Genomic DNA, 20,371 nt, shown 5'->3' on the forward strand with positions numbered 1-20,371 from the left:
ATTAGAAGATAGTCATTAGGGCCAGCACATACTCAAAAGGAGGAGGATTCAACAAGGGAGGGAATACCAATAGGCAGAAATCATTGGAAGTCATTATGGAAGCTCGCCTTCATGTCTAACTAGAAACAGGAAATATAGGGGCGCCTGGGTGGCTCAGTCGGTTAAGCGTCTGACTTTGCCTCAGGTTATGATCTCACTGCCTACAGATTTGAGCCCCGTATCAGGCTCTGTGCTGACAGGCCAGAGACTGGAGCCTGCTTCAGATTCTGTCTCTCTCTCTCTGCTCCTCCCCAATCACACTCTGTCTTACTCTATCTCTCAAAAATAAATAAACATTAAAAATTTTTAAAAAAAGAAATAGGAAATATAAAGAATCCTGTATGATAGAAGTCATACTTATTTGTTCATTAACTTAAAAAATATTTGAATATGAACTAAAACATTAAAATCAGAATCTTTTTTTTTTTTAATAATTTACTGTCAGGTGAGCTCACATATAATGTAGTCTTGGCTTCAGGAGTAGATTCCCATGATTTATCACTTACATACAATACCCAGTACTCATCCCAACAAGTGCCCTCCTCAATGCCCATCACCCATTTTTTCCAGCCCCCCAACTCCCCACCCCCATCAACCCTGAGTTTGTTCCTGTATTTAAGCATCTCTTATGGTTTGCCTCCCTGTCTGTAAGTTATTTTTTCTTTCCTTTTCCAATGGTCTTCTATTAAGTTTCTAAAATTCTACATATGAGTGAAAATATGGATCATTCTCTGACTGACTTACTTCATTTAGCATAATATTGTCCAGTTCCATCCACATCGTTGCAAATGGCAAGATTTGCATTCTTTTTCATTGCTGAGTAGTATTCCATTGTATATATAAACCACATCTTCTTTATCCTTTCATCAGTTGATGGACATTTAGGCTCTTTCCATAATTTGGCTATTGTTGATAGTGCTGCTATAAACTTTGGGGTACGTGGGCTCCTACACATCAACACTCCTGTAGCCTTTGTATAAATACCTAGTACTACTATTCCTGGGTCACAGAGTAATTCTATTTTTAATTTTTGAGGAACCTCCACAATGTCTTCCAGGGTGGCTGCACCAGTTTGCATTCCCCATTCCCACCAACAGTGCAAGTGGGTTCCTCTTTCTCCACATCCTTGCCAACATCTGTTATTTCCTGAGTTGTTAATTTTAGCCAGTCTGAACTCTGTGAGGTGGTATCTCAATGTGGTTTTGATTTATATTTCCCTGATGATGAGCAGTGTTGAGCATCTTGTCATGTGCCTGTTAGCCATCTGGATGTCTTCTTGGAAAAGTGTCTATTCATGTGTTCTACCCATTTTCACAGGATTATTTGTTTTTCGGATGTTGAGTTTGGTAAGTTCTTCATAGATTTTGAATACTAACCCTTTATCTGATATGTCATTCACAAATATCTTTTCCCATTCTGTTGGTTTCCTTTTAGTTTTGTTGATTGTTTCCTTTTCTGTGCAGAAGGTTTTTATCTTGGTGAGGTCCCAATAGTTCATTTTTGCTTTTATTTCCCTTGTTTTCAGAGACGTGTCAAGTAAGAAATTGCTGCGGCCGAGGTCAAAGGGGTTGTTAACTGTTTTCTCCTCTAGGATTTTGATGTTTTCCTGTCTCATTTCAGACACATAGACCAATGGAATAGAATACAGAACCCAGAATTGGGCCCACAAATGTATGGCCAACTAATCTTTGACAAAGCAGAAATGCATATCCAATGGGAAAAAAGACAGTCTCTTTAGCAAATGGTGCTAGGAGAACTAGACAGCAACATCCAGAAGAATGAAACTGGACCACTTTCTTACACCATACACATAAACTCAGAATCTTTATCTTGAAGCTTAATACCAGTTACACCTCCCTAAGACCAAAATATTTACTCATCTAACTCTTTTTTTTTTCATCCAATCCATTGCCTCTACTTGAAAATATAGAGAGAGCTGTTGAATTCTCGTCACCTCTACTACTAACTACTTAGTTTAAGTTACAGTTGTATCTTTCTTACCAGCTTTATTGATATTGACATTAACATATCATATAAACCTCAGTGATTTTTAGTGTATTTACAGATTTATGCAAACTTCACCACGATTAATTTTTAAAAAACATCTTTATAACTTCAAAAAGTCTGTACCCCTCAACAGTCATTTCCTCTTTCTCTCAATTCCCCTGAACCTAGGAAATTATTAATTTACTTCCCATTTCTGTAGATTTTTTATTATGAACATTTTATATAAATAGAATCATATGTGTGTGTGGTCTTTTATAATTAGTTTTTTTTTCATTTAATTTAGTCTTTTGCAGTTCATATATGTTGTAGCATGTATCAGTACTTTGTTCTGTTTTATAGCCAAGTAATCTTCCATTGCTATGTTTATATTATATTTTATTTATACATTCATCAGTCAATAGACATGTTTATACTTTCTGGCTATTATTTACAATGTCTCTACAAATATTCATGTACAAGTTTTTGTGTGGACATGTGTTTTCACTTATCTGTATATTTACCCTGGAGTAGAATTGTTGGGTTACATATGGTATCTCTATGTTTAGCATATTGAGAAACCACCAGACTGTTTTTAAATTGTCTGTACCACTTGGGGCACCTGGTTGACTCAGGAGGTTAAGCATTTGACTTTGACTCAGGTCATGATCTCATTGGTTTGTTAGTTCAGGCCCTGCCTCAGGCTCTGTGCTGACAGCTTGGAGCCAGGAGCCTGCTTCAGATTCTATCTCTCTGTCTCTGACTCTTTCTCTCTCTCTCTCTCCCTCCCTCTCTCTCTCTCTCTCTCCCTCCCTCTCTCTCTCTCTCTCTCTCTTTCAAAAATAAAACAAAAAAATTTTAAATAAAATAAAATAAATTGTCTGCACCACTTTACATTTCCACCAACAATGCATGAGGATTCTAATTACTCCACATCCTTGTCAACCCATGTTATTATCTGTCATTTTTATTATATATGGTATGGATATGAGGCAGTATCAAATTATGTTGTGATTTCCATTTCCCTAATGGCTAATGATGTTGAGCATCTTTTCATATGTCTATCAGCTGTCATATATCTTCATGTCTATTCAGATCCCTTTCCACTTCTTAATTGAGTTAGTGGCCTTTTGTTATTTACTTGCAAGAAATCTTGTATATTCTTTATACAAATACTTTATCAGTTCTATGATTTTCAGATATTTTCTCCATATGTGGATTCTCTTTAAACTTACTGAACAGTATCTTTTGAAACATAGAAGTTTTAAATTTTTATAAAATCCAATTTATCTTTTTTTTTTGGTCTCTTGTGCTTTTTGTGTCAAACCTAGAAAGGTTTTGCCTAACCCAAGGTCATAAAAATGTACTCCTATATTTGCTTCTATGAATTAGATGACATGAACACTTACATTTAGTTCTGCGGTGCATTTAGAGTCCATTCTTTTGTATGGCACAAGGAAGAAGTACAGCTTCATTCTGTCACATGTGGTATCCAGTTGTACCCACATTTTTTGTTGAAAAGACCATTCTTTCTCCCACCAAATTGGGTACTTCTGTCAAAAATAAACTGACTTTAAATTTAAGGAAGTCTATTTATACTCTCAATTCTATTATATTTATCTCTATGCCTGCCCTTATGCTAGATCTCACCATCTTGATTCCTATATCTTCCCAATAAGTTTTGTTATTGAAAATTGTGAGTCGTCCAACTTTGTTTTTCTCTTTAAAAATTGCTTGGTCTATTCTGGGTCCTTTGAGTTTTCATATGAGTTTTAGAAGCAGCTTATCAATTTCTGCACAATGACTAGCTGAGATTTTGATAGGATAGCATTGGATCCACAAATAAATTGAGGAAATACTCCTATCTTAACATAAGTTTTTTGGTCTATGTATATGGGCTATTTTTCCATTTATTCAGGTCTTCCTTAGTTTTTTTCAATAATATTTTATAATTTTCACTGTCTATGTTCCTCATTTCTTTTGTTAAAGATGTTACTAAGTATTGTATTCTTTTTGATGCTATCATAAGTGGAATTGTTACTTAATTTCACTTGCACATTCTTTATTTTTATTTATAAAAGTACAATTGATTTTTGTATATAGAGTTTGTAACCTTCAAATTTGCTGAATTTATTTACAAGTTCTGGAATTATTTTAGTGGATTCTTCAGGATAGTTTATATATAAGATCTTATCATATGTAAATGGAAATAGTTTTACTTCTTCTTTTCCAATCTGGAAACATTTTATATCATTTTCTTGTCCAATTTACCTGATGTGAATCTCTGTATATTGCTGGATAGAAGTGGCAAGCACAAAAATCCTTGTCTTATTCCTGATCGTAGGAAGGAAACATCCAGTCTTTCACCATTAACCATGATGTTAGTTACAGCCTCTTCATAGAAACCCATTCATTATCAAGTTCAAGTTCCTGTCAATTCCTGCTCAGTTGAGTATTTTGATTATGAGAATATATTGGCATTTTCATATATTTTGGGGGGATCTATTCAGTTGATTATGCTTTTCCCTTTGTTTTATTGGTAAGATGTATTACACTAACTGTTGTAAGGTTAGTTTAACATCTAAAACCACGACTTTCTAGTACCAACCATTAAAATATCAGATGGGAAAACCCTGTGATAAATCTCATTGGTCTTGGTGTATAATGCTTTTTATATGTTGCTGAATTTAATTGCTAGTACTTTGTTGAATATTTTGTATCTATATTCATAGAGATATTGGTTTGTAGTTTTTCTTTTATTATACCTTTGTCTGGTTTTGGTGGTAGGCTAATACTAGCCTCATAGAATTAGTTGGAAAATGTTCTCTCCTTTTCTGTGTTTTGAAAGAACACAGTTCTATAGATAGGGTCTATAGATAGGTCTATGAGACTTTTTCCAATCACAGGAGTATTCTTAGCTATCTCTTTCTTTGGTTTTCTCTAGTAAACTTCTTATTTGGTTTATTATTAGCTTGCTATTAATCTTAATTAAAATAACAACAGCCTTCTCTGAATTGCTTGCCATCAAAATCTCCATTGTTTTCAAGGGTGATCTTTGACTTGAACTTTTCCACACTCTGTCCCAAATAAAGTCACTTCCCTTAGAGAGAATTTAAGAGTTCTTTCTTTCTATGACCTACATCTCCCTGTGGGCAAAGTCTTTGCAACCACTGTTCCAGAGCTAGAGTGGGAACAATGGCTTCCTCTCTCAACGTGACACCCAGATTTATGAGCAGGGTGCTGGGTTGGGATGGTAGCCTCTGGTTTTCTCAGTTTGGTTCTCCTAGCTTAGAACCACTAGCCTACAACTGAGTTGGAGCAAGGACAAATCATGGTTTTGGTATTACTGGTCTCTGGCATCTGAGGTATAGTTTCTGCTCCAAGTGAGATCCCCTTGAGGAAGAGATCTCCATATCTCTCAGCAGTTCTTGCCTAGAGTAGAGCTTCTAAGCACAGAGAAGGGGACATGAGAAATTCTCATGGCTTGCTCCTCCAGGGACAATCACAGCTTTAGACTGAAATCCAAGGGGAGAGAAACCCCTGTGTTCTTGTCTCTACCTTCCTGGGGTGAGAATTTTGTCACTCTAAACTGAAGCAAGTGGGGAAAGGTGTGGGTCATGGCTCAACTGGCACATATTTTCACTGTTCTTACCAATCTTGGTAGATTTTTCTTGAATAATGTTTCTTCATTTGCTGTACATCCTCAGTTCATTTTCCACAGATTTTAAATGTTTTTTTTTTTGTAATAATTTCTATCAGTGATGGTTATTTTGCTGGGAGAGAGTCCACAGAGCTCCTCACTGCACCATTCCAGAAGTCAGAATCCTAACATTATATCTTGACTAATTTATAGCAATACCCCCCCCCACGGGGGTCCATTTCCATTCTTGGTCCTCTTGAATCTATTCTCATCAAAACAGGTATTGTGATCCTGTTAGCATGTAATTTGGGTCTTGTTACATTTTGTCTCAAAGTCCTCCAAACTACCTTAAATATCTCTCAAGGCCTTTGCATCTGACCCCTTGTTTCACTGTGAACATTTTTTCACATCTGATGTTTTAACGGATGATACTAGAAAGTCCCCAGTAATTTCCCCTGGTGTGCTAGAATTTATAGACTGGGTTTTCAAATTAAAATCCATTGCAGTTTTGAAATAATTTGTTTAAATCTGCTGTGTCTGTTTGTTTGTTTGTTTTTGTTTATATCTGTACTTTGAATCCTAAAGTAGGATAAGCAAAAAAAAGTATTCTTAAGTTTGAAAATGCATTAAGTAATAGAATCAAATATTAATGGCATTTCCTTGGAAGACAGAGCAGTAAAAATTTGCTAAATGTTTAGTAAGTGCAATATTCGTATGATCTTGAATGTATTTAATTACATGTATTGGAAACCTATGATAAGTAAAATGATCTTAGGAAGGAAGAAAATAATAAAATCACAGTGGGAAGATTATAGAATATCATCCAGCAAACTTGAGACTCACTTAATATGAGCACTTAAATCATTTTGTTGCTGAATACACAACATTTATTTACAGATGGCATTTTATAATAGTTTAAAAGTATTTCTCTCTCTGTCTCTCTGTCTCTCTGTCTCTCTCTCTCTCTATATATATATATATATATATAGTCAGTGGAAATATCTCTTAATCATGATAAGTATTATTTTTTCTTTTTATGTTAAATATACATAAATTTTTCATATATTGTTCAGAAACATGCTTTACAGACACAACTTATCCACCTCCATGTTCCTTTACCATGACAATATTTTGTCCACCATAATTCTTTATACCTTCCTATTACTACTTGTGTGTTTTATTCAAGATACTCAAAATTGCACACTTATAGATTCAACCTTTAATATATGCTATATCAGCATGGAATATTTGTATTACGATGTGTGAGTTATCCATTTGTCACTGCAAAGCTTTGGCATCTGGGTGATGTATTATTTTAACCATTTCAATGAGTAACTTTCTAAAATACATAACTTATTGCTTTTAAATTAATAAATGCATACTAAGAATCATGTCCATTTTTCACAACGACCAAAGGTTTTCACTGTTAATACAAATGATTTTATTGCCCCCACTGTTACTGTGCTCTCAGAGTTTGCTGAGAGTAGGTGGACTATTTGCTCCTAAACTGTGTCCTTAACAATTTTTTTTTAAATTTTTGCATCTACTTTTTCAAGTTTTCTAATTTGTGGTTTGTAAGATTGATAGCTTTCTCTTCTAGCCATTGTCATGTTATCTGGGTATAGTAGCCAGATTCCCATTTTAGTAAAATGAAGTGTTCAAACTAGATGACCACTGAGGCCCCTGATATCACAAATGAGAAAACTGAGCTCATGTGTCAATGGTAGCACTGAGAACCCATACTCTGCCTTGTGGTTCCTAATCCAGGGCTCTGTCAGATGCACCATGTCCCATCCCACGCAAAAGCAGATGACTTCTGGGAGAACCAGACAGTATGGCCCAAGGTAAAATGAACCAACTTGTGCACCCTGTTTTCCTAGTGGCTTTTTAAAAACCACAGTCCAGGTAAAAGTAACCTCTGCAAAGTTGAAAAATTGTTGAAGAACACAGAACTTTCTTTCTGTATTGAGAGTAGACATTATTGTATAAAAACTTTAAGGATGAATATGGAAAATCGAAGTGTGTAAATAGGATATTGATCAGCATATTGCATAATAAGTGAAAATATTTTTAGTTTTCTTTTACCTACCCATGGCCAGAAGATAGGATTTTTACCCTTTTTATAAGTAGAATGATATTGTTTAATAAAGTTCTTAGCTAGCTTATTCAAACCATCTCTAAGGTTTTCATCAATTCCTTTTTTCACCAAACCTACAACATGAAGAATAGCATGAACTTTTTGCCTGAAAATTAGAATTGGTATTTCATTATCTATTAATATTCATACAGCTTAGCAATGGATTTAGAGAGAAAAAATAGCTTTCATTGTCATGTGTTGTATCATGGTAAGTCTTTGACTTGCTGGTCTGGTATTGGCAGGTAGATGACAGAATTTCCCTTAGACGGAAAATCTCTACAATACGTATTTATCTGTTTGATTTTCCTAGCAGAGGGCAACATCGGACCCACTCATCCCCCAAATTCCTATTTTAGTTGCAGCGTATTTTTTTTTCTGTCAAGTAGCTATTTTATTTCTGAACGTGTTTAACCTCAAAGGAATAAATGCCACCTACAAAATTAACTTTAATATTGGGCAGCAATAATCGAAAGAAGTGAACTATTTATATCATTCAAAATGCTTTAAATGTAAATCTATCAAGGCTCACATCTATCTGTTCTGAATACCTTTTATCATTATTTTTGGTAAATGTAAAGCACTGAAAGTCATTCCTTTTGCTTTATAGTTTTTATGCATTTAAATAATCTTTGAAGATTAACTAGAGGAACTCTAATTCTTTTCTGGTGCTGATACATGAAACAATTGAAACAGGATTCCCCCCTAGGAGATAAGCTGATAACTGCTTAAAGTAGATGTTAATATTTAACTTACTTGCTTTAAGGCAAATAAATATTCCCTCTAAATATTAAGTTTTGTTTTTATTATACAGAACAGTAAACTATGCACAAAATCCAAAAAAAAAGTTACATTCCTCTGAAGAAAACAAAACCTTAGCTATTTTTACACATAAAAATCAGGGGTGCCTGGGTGGCTCAGTTGGTTAAACACATAAAAATCTTTTGTGACGTGAGTTTGCCCTGTGTGGGCCTAATTATTCAGTGGATTAGTTACGCCCATTCTTTGGGCTTCAGACCTATCTTGATTCAAATTCCGCCTTTTGCAATTACTAAAGTGACCTTAGGAAACAATTTAGAAATCTTGTGCTTTTATTTTCAAATGTGTAAAATGGGGATGATAATTGTTCCTACCTCGTGTTTTTTATGAGAATTAAATGATTATGTACATGTTTATATATGTATAATGCTTAGCAAAGTGTCTGGCACATAAGTATTACAAAAAATATTTGTTATCATCATCATCATGGCTACCATCATTTTCACCATATTTCTTCAAGAAACGTACGATCATTCCTTTCGAAGTCAGAGGTTGGTGATAACAATAAAACCACCACATGACTTTTTCAAGGCTATGTAATATGCAAGCTGGGGACAGATACCAGATATTCTGCCTGACAGAAGGCAGGAGAGGAGCACCCAGCCAGAGGGAGCAGTATGCAAAAGACCACAAGATAATGCCCCAAATAACATGTTCCACTCTTCTAGTAAAATATATATTGCTTCAGCAACAATCTATCAGTGTGTCTGGTAACTACTGCCTGTGGAATTTGGTCTGCAGTGATTTTTGTATGGTTGGTGTGCTCAGGATTGGCTTTACATTTTTAAAGCATTGTAAAAATCAAACAAACAGACAAAAATGTCTGACAGAAGCATTATGTTGCTGGCAAGGTCTAAAATATTAACTACATAGCTCTTCAGAGTAAAAGTTTGTCAAACCGTGGATCACATATATAATGATCCAGAGAAAAGTATATCAAAATTAAATCATTTTCCTTTAATTTTCAAAGTGTTTATTTATTTTTAAGAGAAAGTTAAGGCATGAGTAGAAGAGGGGCAGGGAGAGAGGCAGGCAGAGAATCCCAAGCAGGATCTGCTCTGAGAATCAGAGCACGACACAGAATGCCAGCCCACAAACCGAACCATGAGCTGAAATCAAGCTTATGGCCTGAGACGAAATCAAGAGTCAGACTCTCAACCAATTGAGCCACCGAAGTACCCCTCAAATTGGAATCATAATGATGAATAATATAGCATGAGTCCGTAATTGACACACACCTATTCATCAGTGATTATTGGCAACCTCCCGTGTCTTTAGAAATATGAAATTTGTAGAACATAAAATACATTTCTGGTAATTCTTACCTTTATGAATCTCCAAAAGGAGCATAAAATGTTGAAGAAAGGGAGAAGAAATTGATTTGGTGTCAGAAGACACTTTGAGTTGGGAATTAAGAGAAGATGAGACTGAGTAGCTCATGTGGGACCAGAATTTACGGGAACTTTACACCCTAGGCCTTAGGGCCCCAGGGTCCTAAATCCAAGTAACTGATCACCTTTGCATAGAACTCTATCTACCATTTGAAATACCAATTTTCCAGATTTTCCTATCATGTCTCAATGCTCTGAATTAGTATATTCTTATTCGTTTCTCTTCTAGAACCTTCTGGATCATTATTCTTGCATGTCTTTTGTAGACAAGATTAGAAAGTGAGCTACTTAGCAATGGTGCATGGAAATTCTCACTTCTACATTCTCACCTCAGGGTACAGATGTCTTTAGTCCTTGGTCGTCACTTCTAAATGCACACTTAGTGCACATTTTTTTTTTTTTTACATTCTTCCTTATTGAATAAACCCAAAGTTTGCTTGTGGAGCAAAATGTCTAGCTAAAGGATTGATTTTTCAGCTTTTATTTCAGGTAGGAGACATTTAACACATTCCTAGCATTTAGAAATAACGATAAGTAGTGATATGAGGCTCCAGGAAACCAGGTTGGATCCAGCTGATGCTTGCCATTCTGCCCTTTGCCTCTGCTCCTTTATTTTGCCTATTTGGTCCTATTAACTGGAATTGAGGCATCATCATAAAACTATGAAGGAAAGGCCAAGAGAATCAGATACCACACTTCTGGCATTCTTGAAACTCTGAACCAACTGCTTATCTCCAGATTTACCATTTCTCAAGAATAATAAGTTCTTCTTTTTTAAGCCACTGTTTTTTGTTTTCACTTTTGTCTTTCTGGTACAAAGTTTGAACCCATTCCCTACCCAGTGCTTTACATTACGTTTTGCCTCTTTGGATGTTTTGACATTTGCTTACATTCAAATTGACCCATTGTTTAAAATTTGTAGACCCTCCAAAGGAATATTTATATAGGATACCCTGAACCTAGAAGCCCAAAACTTTTTAAGAAGTGTTGGTAGTAGGTTTTATGCTTATTTATGAATCAATTTTTAGATAGCAATTTTGTGAGTAGATTTTTAGAATGGTCAATAAGAACAATGAACTTTCACTGACAGATTTTAATTAAAATTGCTTCAATGACCATGCTTGTTTTTAATGATTAAATGACTCTTAAATCTTCAAGGGCCAAGATTTTCAAGAATTTTTTTTTTTACTTAACTCCCTATTATATTGAGTCTTCCTTATTCAAATTGGATAATTCATCAAGAGTGTTTGTTACCATATATTTTTCTTTTCTTTTTTTTCTTTTTTGCCTTCTTCAATTTGAAAAATTCTTTCAGCTTGATAGTTTCTTTCATGCTTTACCTATAGTGGCTGAACATTTTCATCATACCGTGATTACCTCTTTATAGTTGACACCTCAGTTCCCTGCAGTCGTATCTGCAGTAACTTGAGCAATAGGAGAATATGAGAATTGTTTCCAAACATGTTAACAGTGGAGAGAGTTAAAACTGATTGATAATACAGATGAATTAGAATACTTGAAGTCAGATTGTTTTGAGATGAGAACTGTATCAATGCTTTGATTTCCAAATATAATGCCACTGTAACATGATGATAGCAAAATGGAAATAATATTTTGGTATGATTCTAACTTGAAACATCTACATACCTACAGAATAATATAATACCTTAATATTTTTATAGGCATTTATTTAAGCAATCATAATTTAGGTGTTTTTGACTATATATGTACCATTTATTAACATAAATTTACTTTCTGTCTGATGAAATTTAACCCTTTTCACATGGTGGTAAACGTTCCCCAACATTAGAAAAAATTGCAGATATGAATATTTTAACTCTTAGAGAAGGCACAGGATGTCACAGAAGGATTTTAAAAATGAAATAAGACCCTGTATTTGGAGGGCGGGGGAATTGACAACCTGAGAGATGGCACATGCCACACAAAATGTTTAAAGCATTTTTCTATAACTGCATTAAGTTGACATTAAGGGGAAAAATGACTCCTAAGAGAAATCTCAGCTTTACTCAAAAATAATATTAGAAATATATCCTATTGCTCAGCGAAAGTAATAGTTTATGCAAATCTATTTCTGCAAAGTAATGTGTTTCAATTACGATTCTAGCCCATCAACTATACAGTTGTGGAAGCACCTAAAAGGTTTGGAAATGTGTTCAACATCAGAAAATCAAAGGCATTCTAGCCTCATTAAAAAGGGCAAGTTGCCCTCTTCAACATGTCCACTTTGTGTACACACACATGCAGACACATCCACGCACACACACCCCCTACCCATCCCACCTAAAACAGTGCTTTATTCCATGAACATAGGCAATCATATTTAATAATAATAATAATAATAATAATAAATTTAAAAAATAACTAATGTGTAGTGTGTATAAATTCATGAGGTTCTTAGAATGGAGAGAAGATATGACAAGATAAATCAGGTATATTATTTACTGGAGATAAAATTACAGGTGAAACATATTGTGAAATGGTGTCGATTTTATTCACCAAAATTATTTTGAGCATCTTCTTTTTGCATGTTTCTGCTTATTGTAACTATAGAAAAGATGTAATAATGGAGAGATAATACTATTCTTGTTTCTATCTGACTCTTAACACATCTAAGATTCTTTAATGTTATCATTTCTTCCAGGTGAAGGGCATTGTCAAAAGCTCTAAATACTTAATATCCGGTACTGTTTCTCTTGTTACTAAATTAAATCTAGCACTAAATTTTGCCATGTAGCAGAGGCAACAATGAAGGGAAAGCTACTGAAATGCAGTCTGGCATTTCATGAGATATCCTCATGCCACATTTCTGTCACCCTTCACTGTTCTCAGGTGCTTGTTTTCATCCTTATTCTCCTTATTCAGTTTATCTCAAGAGCCCATCATCATAAGCATTCCCTTGAATACCCTCTGAAATCCTTTGCACTTCTGGGTCCATAATACTCTCCTGCAAAGCCTCAACGTTGTTTGGATCCAAATCTCTACCTAGTCTATGCCTCTACCCCTGAAACTGAATGTGGTGGGACCAACACTTAACTGTTCTCATTTTAAAGCCATGACCGCAGACCTCAATAGACCCTCAATGCTGCCCAGAAGTTACACTGAAACTCCTCAGTTTACTCATCATCCTACTCCTCTAGGCCACTGTTTCATCCTCGCTTTCTGCAAACTACCCCACATCTTCCCCCATCCCCATTCTCAGCTGATGATCTTATTTCACTGGATAGAAAAATCAATAAATTAGAAGTGAACTTCCACATGCTCCCTACAACTGCTACTTCAACATGATGATAATGAAATGAAAACATAATAATAGGTATAATTTTAATGTGCCTACAGAAAAATCTAATAATTATAATAATTTTTATAGACAGTTACTCATGTGGCCATAATTATTTAGTAAAAGCTTTTGGATATATCGGTGCCAGTTAACATAAACTGTGTTAATAATGACATAAATATAAATTGTGGGCTGATATTCTGTGACAGAAGCACACAATCTTGGCTTCTGTCTTGAAACAATGAATAAAAGAACTAGAAATGCAAAGACCAAATTCCTTCCTTTTGCACTCAATCTCACCCTTTTCCAATGGTTCAAGAGCATTATTCCAGAAATTCTCTCCTCTTTCCTAAATCATTTCCCTCTGTGTACGAACATACTGCTCTTACTCCCATCTTTAGATAAACCTGTGCTTATGTTTGCTGCATCCTGCAGCTACAGCACCATTTCTAGACTCTCCATTTTAGCCAAAATTCTTGAAATAGTTTTAATACTCACTTGTCCCTGTTGCAGCTCTTCCCATTCTCTCTTAAATCCATTCTGATATGCTTTCCCTCCGCTTCTCCATCAGAACTCTTGTCCAGTTCACCAATGCACATCCAATATTTAATATTTTAAACCAACGGGCAATTCTTATTTTCTCATTTAACTTCATCTATTATCAGCTCTATACATGTTGTTCAGACTCTTTTATCAAACACTTTCTTCAATTGGCTCCTATTTTGTTGTAGATTCCTGGCATTCCTCCCATCTCACTTGAAATACTCTTTCTCAGTATATTTTCTGGATTTCTTCTCTTCTCTTTGTAATGTTAACCACCCCCTCCCCCCCCCGTAAGATCTATCCTTAGACTTCTCTATTTATGCATTAATTCTGTTGATGATATTAATGAGTCTTATGGCTCTAAATGAAATTTATATATTGATAACTCTTCAAATTTAGATCTCTAGCTGAACTCTCCTCTGAATGTTAAACTGGTTTATTTGACTTCCTAACTGACATATCGAATTGGATGTCTAATGTCAATATATGTCCTCTCTTTCCCCAAAACCTGTTTAATTTTTTTAACTTCCCAGTATCACTTGATGGAGATTCTATCCTTCTAATTGAGCATTTATCTCATGTTTTCTATTCAATCAGTCATTGAATCCTGTGGCTCCACAATATATACAGATCTAAAATCATTTCTCACTAACTACATTGTCCCCATCCTGATCCAAGCTGTTATTAGATTGTTTCAATAACCTATTAACAGGATACTAGTTTCTGCCTTACTTCCTTTTAGTCAGCTGCCAGCATTCAGAAGAATTTTTGTAATGGTAGGCTATATTATATCATCTATGTACGCAAAAACTTTCCAGTAGCTCCTTATCTCACTTGGAGTAATACCAACATCCTGATAGTAGCATATAGGCACCCAAATGATCCACACCCATTCCTTCTTTTCAGCAATGCTGCCTTATATAGCTTCCATGAAAACATAATCAATGTGAATAGTGTCCCCTGGAGTTGTACAGTAAATACCTTGTAAGACTATTTGCAGCAACCCTGCCTCTTGATAGCGTCTCTTACGACGACTCTCCTCCTTTGCTAATTCTGCTCTAAACAAAAAAACAAACAAAAAAAGAATTCTTATTCTTCCTAAAAAAACACCTGAAGTGCTTTTAACTACAGAGCAATGTATGTACTGTCACCTCTGCCTGGAATGATCTTCCTCAAGTTATCTGTATGGCTTAATCCCTCACAACTTCAGATCTTGATTCAAAATACTACCTTCTCTGGGAATCCTTCCTAAATAATCTGTTTAATATTGCAACCCATATTCATTCAAACCCCCCCTTTTCTCTGTTTTATTTTTCTCCATAGCCCTTAGCATCTTCTGATATATTATACAATTTGCCTGCTTATTTTGTGTAATCTTGATCTCATCTTATTAAAATGTACACTTCTTGATGGCAAGGATTTCTGTCTGTTTTGTTGACTGATATATTTTCAGCACCTCAAATGATTTCTAATACATCATGTACATAATAAATATGTATTGAATAAAAGAAAATTAACGAACCAAAATGTATTGAACATGTTGATTGTCAATAAATTAAGAGTTCTAACCACAAAAAATTAACAATGCAAATGCCTAATCAACTACATTTTGTACAGTGTTAATGAAGACTTACTTAGTTTTTCTGTTAGTTTCCTTTAGGCAGCAAAGTAGACCTTCAGCAGGATCAAGAATATTAAAGGAGGATGAGTCTCAATTGCCCAAAATAACTCTACTTAGGATCGGAAAGTTCACACTGTAGAAGCAACACCATTGCTATGCTATTTCTTTTTCAAAAGAAAAATCCATTTGTAACACAGAGCTCCCCAGACATTTGTCACCATTTACTAGGCTTCAGTCCAAAAAGTGTCAGGACTGACCCAGCCAATTTCTAGGGTCACACAGTCATTGCTTTTATCACTTATGAAAACAGAAGACAATTTCAGTTCCCAAAACACAGTGGAAAATCAATAATCCTAGGGTCATTCTCAAAGTTGACAATATGATTCCAAGTCCTTATTAAAAGGAAAAATAGATAATGAGATCTATTTTCTTTAGCACTAGTGTCGCTCCCTAGAAGTCATGTATATCCGAGTACAAATCAGTACTTTATGTTCAACAGGATACTGTTTAATGCATTATATCGTTACTCAAGAAAGTGAATTTATTCATTTATGCAATCATTATTTTATTTATTTTCCTTTTATATTCATTTATTAAATATAAAATGATTAAATTTATTTAATAACATTTTAAATTTATCACTTCCTTTAAAAAATATTTGTTAAACACCATCAATGTACCAGGCATGCTGCTAAGCGCTGGAGATATAAAACTATCCTAAATAGGGGCGCCTGGATGGCTCAGTGAAGCTTCCGACTTACGCTCAGGTCATGATCTGAAGGTCCTTGAGTTCGAGCCCCGCATCTGGCACTGTGCTGACAGCTCAGAGCCTGGAGACTGCTTCAGATTCCGTATCTCTCTCTCTCTCTGCCTCTCCCCTACTTGCGCTCTGTCTCTCTCTCTCTCAAAAATAAATAAACACTTAAAAAAAAGTGCTTAAAACCACCCTAAATGTATTGTGGGCTGGTTTCACAAGCAATATCTCCTGAAATGCAAATATAAGGAGATAATAATAGGAAAAATACCATTTTTCTGGCTCTTCATCATCCTTGTATCAAGACCTTCATCCATTCTTCAGGTTTCTGTCCAAATATCTGTGGAGGATCCAGGGATCTCCTGACCTCCAAGAGCCCTTTTTTTCTCCTTTTTTCCTCTGGCTCCCTATGGTATATCAGGTCTTCTAAAAAAGTATCTGCATTGACTGACCATAAATGGTAGCACCAGGGTAATGCTCAAGCTTACCCATGGTTCTTTCTGTCTTTGCATGTAATGCCTACAGATCTCTTTGCCCATTCATTAGTATGTAGTTATCCTACAAAGGGATATTGCAATGAATGCTGACACAGAGGTGTTTGTGTTCATCAAGATTAATCCATTGGAGCAATGGTCTTTCAAGAGAATTTGTTCTCCTTCTTTATGTTCCCTACTTTACATGGCTTCACCACATGTTGTCCTGTGTTAAAAACTTGGGGTATTTATTATTTAAGTAAACTAGTCTCATATTTATTTTCTCTATCATTACCACTGGCTGACAAGTACATAAAATTAAGTAGTCATATATATTACATGATAGTATCCAACTAGACAAATAGGTGTTTGCCATATATCAATGAGTTTTCTTGAAGAAATATTGGGCACTGCATTAGCAATCTCTTCCTCCTCTGTTTTCCTAGAATTCAAACCACTGACATCTCATCTGAACTCCTTAAACTTTTCATACTTATTATAAAGGAGCGGGAACTACCCGTATCAGTAAGGTTTCCATGCTAGAAGCAGAAGCCACTTGAAGTTATTTTAAACAGGGGGAGTTTTTACTTAGCAATTTAAGTGCTTCCAAAAACTTTAGAAAGGCTGATGAAGCAGAGTCTAGGCTGTTCCTCTCAAAGGACTCACAAAGCCAGACAAAACTGTTTCCCTAGAGAAATGACCACTTCCAAAGCTGCCACTGGAGCTCTGGCAGAAGCATAAGTTTCTACTGCTGCCCTGCAAATGGGCACCAAATACTGCCTCAGAAAAGTCTCCTATTTTCAAGACCTTAGTGTCAATAATAGGAGCCAGGAGCTACCACACTTCAGCATTTGCCCATCTACTGCCTTCTAAAATATGTCCTGAGCACTTCTAATTGGCTGAGTGCAATAATTGGCTGAGTGCATAACAAATGAGAGCTGCAGAGAAGTTTGGGAAAGGTAGAATTTTGCTTTATAACCTCTCCAAATGAAAATAGAGTAGATAGGAGTTACAGTTCAGAAATATGTATTAGAATCAATTCTCTGTCTATAAAGTACTTCCAATCATTAACTGGGGTTGGAGTGGGAGCTCACAGTAGTAACAACTTAGTAGAAAAGCAAATGTAAAATCTGTGAATCTAGAAGACTTGATTATAATTTTAGCTCTGACATTTAGGAACATGAACAAGTCATTTGCCTTCCCTGAGCCTCAGTTTCCACATTTGATAATAACATCTAGGCCACCTCACAGGGTGCTTATGAGGATCTCATTAGACAAATGTGAAAACACTTCATAAATATTATGTACTTAGCAACTGCAAGCAGATATGATCAGTAGGAACAAAGAAAAAATTAAATGAGATCATTTCATCTACTATTGAAAGTTTAATGCTAAATACATTTTATTTTATTCCAGTTATTGAAAACTGGTGACCCTATTTTTATATAGTCTGTAAATTACCACATTATCTCATTTCCCAATCAACTAGGAATTTAATGTAACTGGGAAAATTTAATCAAGTTTAATTGTAAATATCTGTGATATCATTTTGCAATGTCATAGAAATCTTAGATTCTATAAAGACATTGTTTTAATAAATAATAAAAACCATATTTGAATTAGTTTATTCTGCCATTTTATTTCTCTTCCTATAGTTTCAAATGCTTCCTTCATTCATATTAGCAAATCTTTTAAATTTTGTTAATTTTTGTGATCGTTTATAGGTATGTTTAGTTCACTTTTTAGTTGACCAAATCTCTGTGAAGTGGGTTTTAAGCTCTAGGCAGTAAAGTATGAAGGTTTCCAGTTCAGCAAGCTTCTTGATAACAGAAAAAGAGTTTCTAGGGAATTACTTTTCATTTTGTGTTATTTAGATTGAAAAAGTATAAACTCATAATTATCTAGTGTGATTTACTATTTTGATTGAGCTCTGGTTGTCAGTGTGATAAGATGACCTTATGAGCAGTATAACATTGAGCCCCTAGAAATCAATAAATATAATAAAATCCTTTTACTGCCCCTTCCTTCCTACTCACTAAATCAATTGCTTTTTACCTTCTGGTTTTTCATGAAAGTTCTACAATTCATTTTACTACCTGTCAAAATTGAAATGTTTTTTTTTTCCTGAGGAGATATAGTTGTTTGATATTTCAATTTTCTTCATGATTTCACTTTTCATCTCTTTCTTTCTAGGACATTTACATACTTATCTAGTGTTGTAGGCCCCAGATTTGGAATAAAATATTATATGGGGATAGTAAATGAGGACTAGCACCATGATTAGTACAGATATGAGGATTCATATATTGTTGATTTTGTTATTTGCAAATCATGGGATTAGACTATTACAAAACCTCCATATGAATCACGGAAGAGTAATGGGAGTATAACAGATTGGTTTTCCTTTCTTATAAATCAGGAGTGCTTCTCTAAATATCAGTCATACGAGTTCTACTTACCAGATAGAAAGGTTTGAACACACTTGACCCTATATTTCTCTGATGAGGAAGTTCATCTGTATCTCATACCCAATGTATCCACACTTGGCTACCTGATGATACCTGGACACTTTGCAAGGATTCACTGGGCAACATGGAACTAAGCCAAGAGAACTAAGGCTTTTCCCAGTACATGACCCCCAGTGATCTGTCAAAATAACAGTAGCTACCTGCTCGTAGGCAGCTTCCAAGTAGTTTTGTTACTGGACATTTCCAACTTTGCCTTATATTGAAAGTATAAGCTCCTGGGAAAGTATTTTTCTTCTGCACACAGCAAGAAATTAGTTTTCCCCAGTGCCTAGCAAAAGACTCTAGCTCATTCTATAGCATTGATTTCATAATTCAGTCTTTCTACAGAGTCATTTATTGTAATAGATGTTAGAAAACACATAGTCTTGATGAAAGAGAGGTAGATTTGGCTATACAATGAGAGTCAGTCTATGAAAGGAAAATGATGGAAAATGAAGCAAAGTATTTAGGGTCCATCTTCTGAGCTGAGTGTGACATGTGACTTAGGCACTATAGATATTTGATCCATTCACTGCTTGCTTATTATGCCAAACTGAATTCTTTTCTTATGCTGTGTGCCATATAATGGAAAATATTAATGGCAATTGTCAACACTTTTGTGTTCTGCTTATTGATTCAATCAACTTTCATATAATACTACACACTCTCATTTATAACCTCATTGATGAGATTCAATCCTATAAGGTGTCTTATAAAGCAGAAAAGCATTTAAAGGGAGAAATATAAAAGAGGAGAAATTAGAAAACTGCAGATCTATATCATATACCTTGCAATCTAATGTCATTCTTCAACAACTTTTTCATTTTCTTATTTTAAATATATACCTGTTTTCCTTTAGACTCAATTGTTTACCCAGGGCAAGCATTTCATAGTAAAGTGTATGTTTCATAAAAAGTGAATTGAGCTGCTTTGAACCAAAACCAAGGAAAAAACCTTAATTTGGCTTTTCCTTTACCCTTCAAATCATCACTGTGTCTTATATGACATTTGCCCCATGGCTTTTAAAATTGGACCACCATGGGTCACCTGGGTGGCTCAGTTGGTTAAGCATCCGACTTTGGCTCAGGTCATGATCTCATGGGTTATGAGTTAGAGCCCCGCATCGGGCTCTGTGCTGACAGCTCAGAGCCTGGAGCCTCCTTCAGATT

At 35.1% G+C, this 20,371-nt stretch overlaps 1 protein-coding gene across 6 annotated transcripts in view; it reads left to right on the top strand.

Moving 5' to 3' along the window:
- LOC102948923 (bifunctional heparan sulfate N-deacetylase/N-sulfotransferase 4) overlaps positions 1-20,371 on the top strand; it is a 375,766-nt gene that overhangs the window by 258,070 nt on the left and 97,325 nt on the right. The window lies entirely within an intron of this gene.

The sequence above is a fragment of the Panthera tigris genome, chromosome B1 (genome assembly GCF_018350195.1).
Source record: "Panthera tigris isolate Pti1 chromosome B1, P.tigris_Pti1_mat1.1, whole genome shotgun sequence".
Classification (NCBI taxonomy): domain Eukaryota; kingdom Metazoa; phylum Chordata; class Mammalia; order Carnivora; family Felidae; genus Panthera; species Panthera tigris.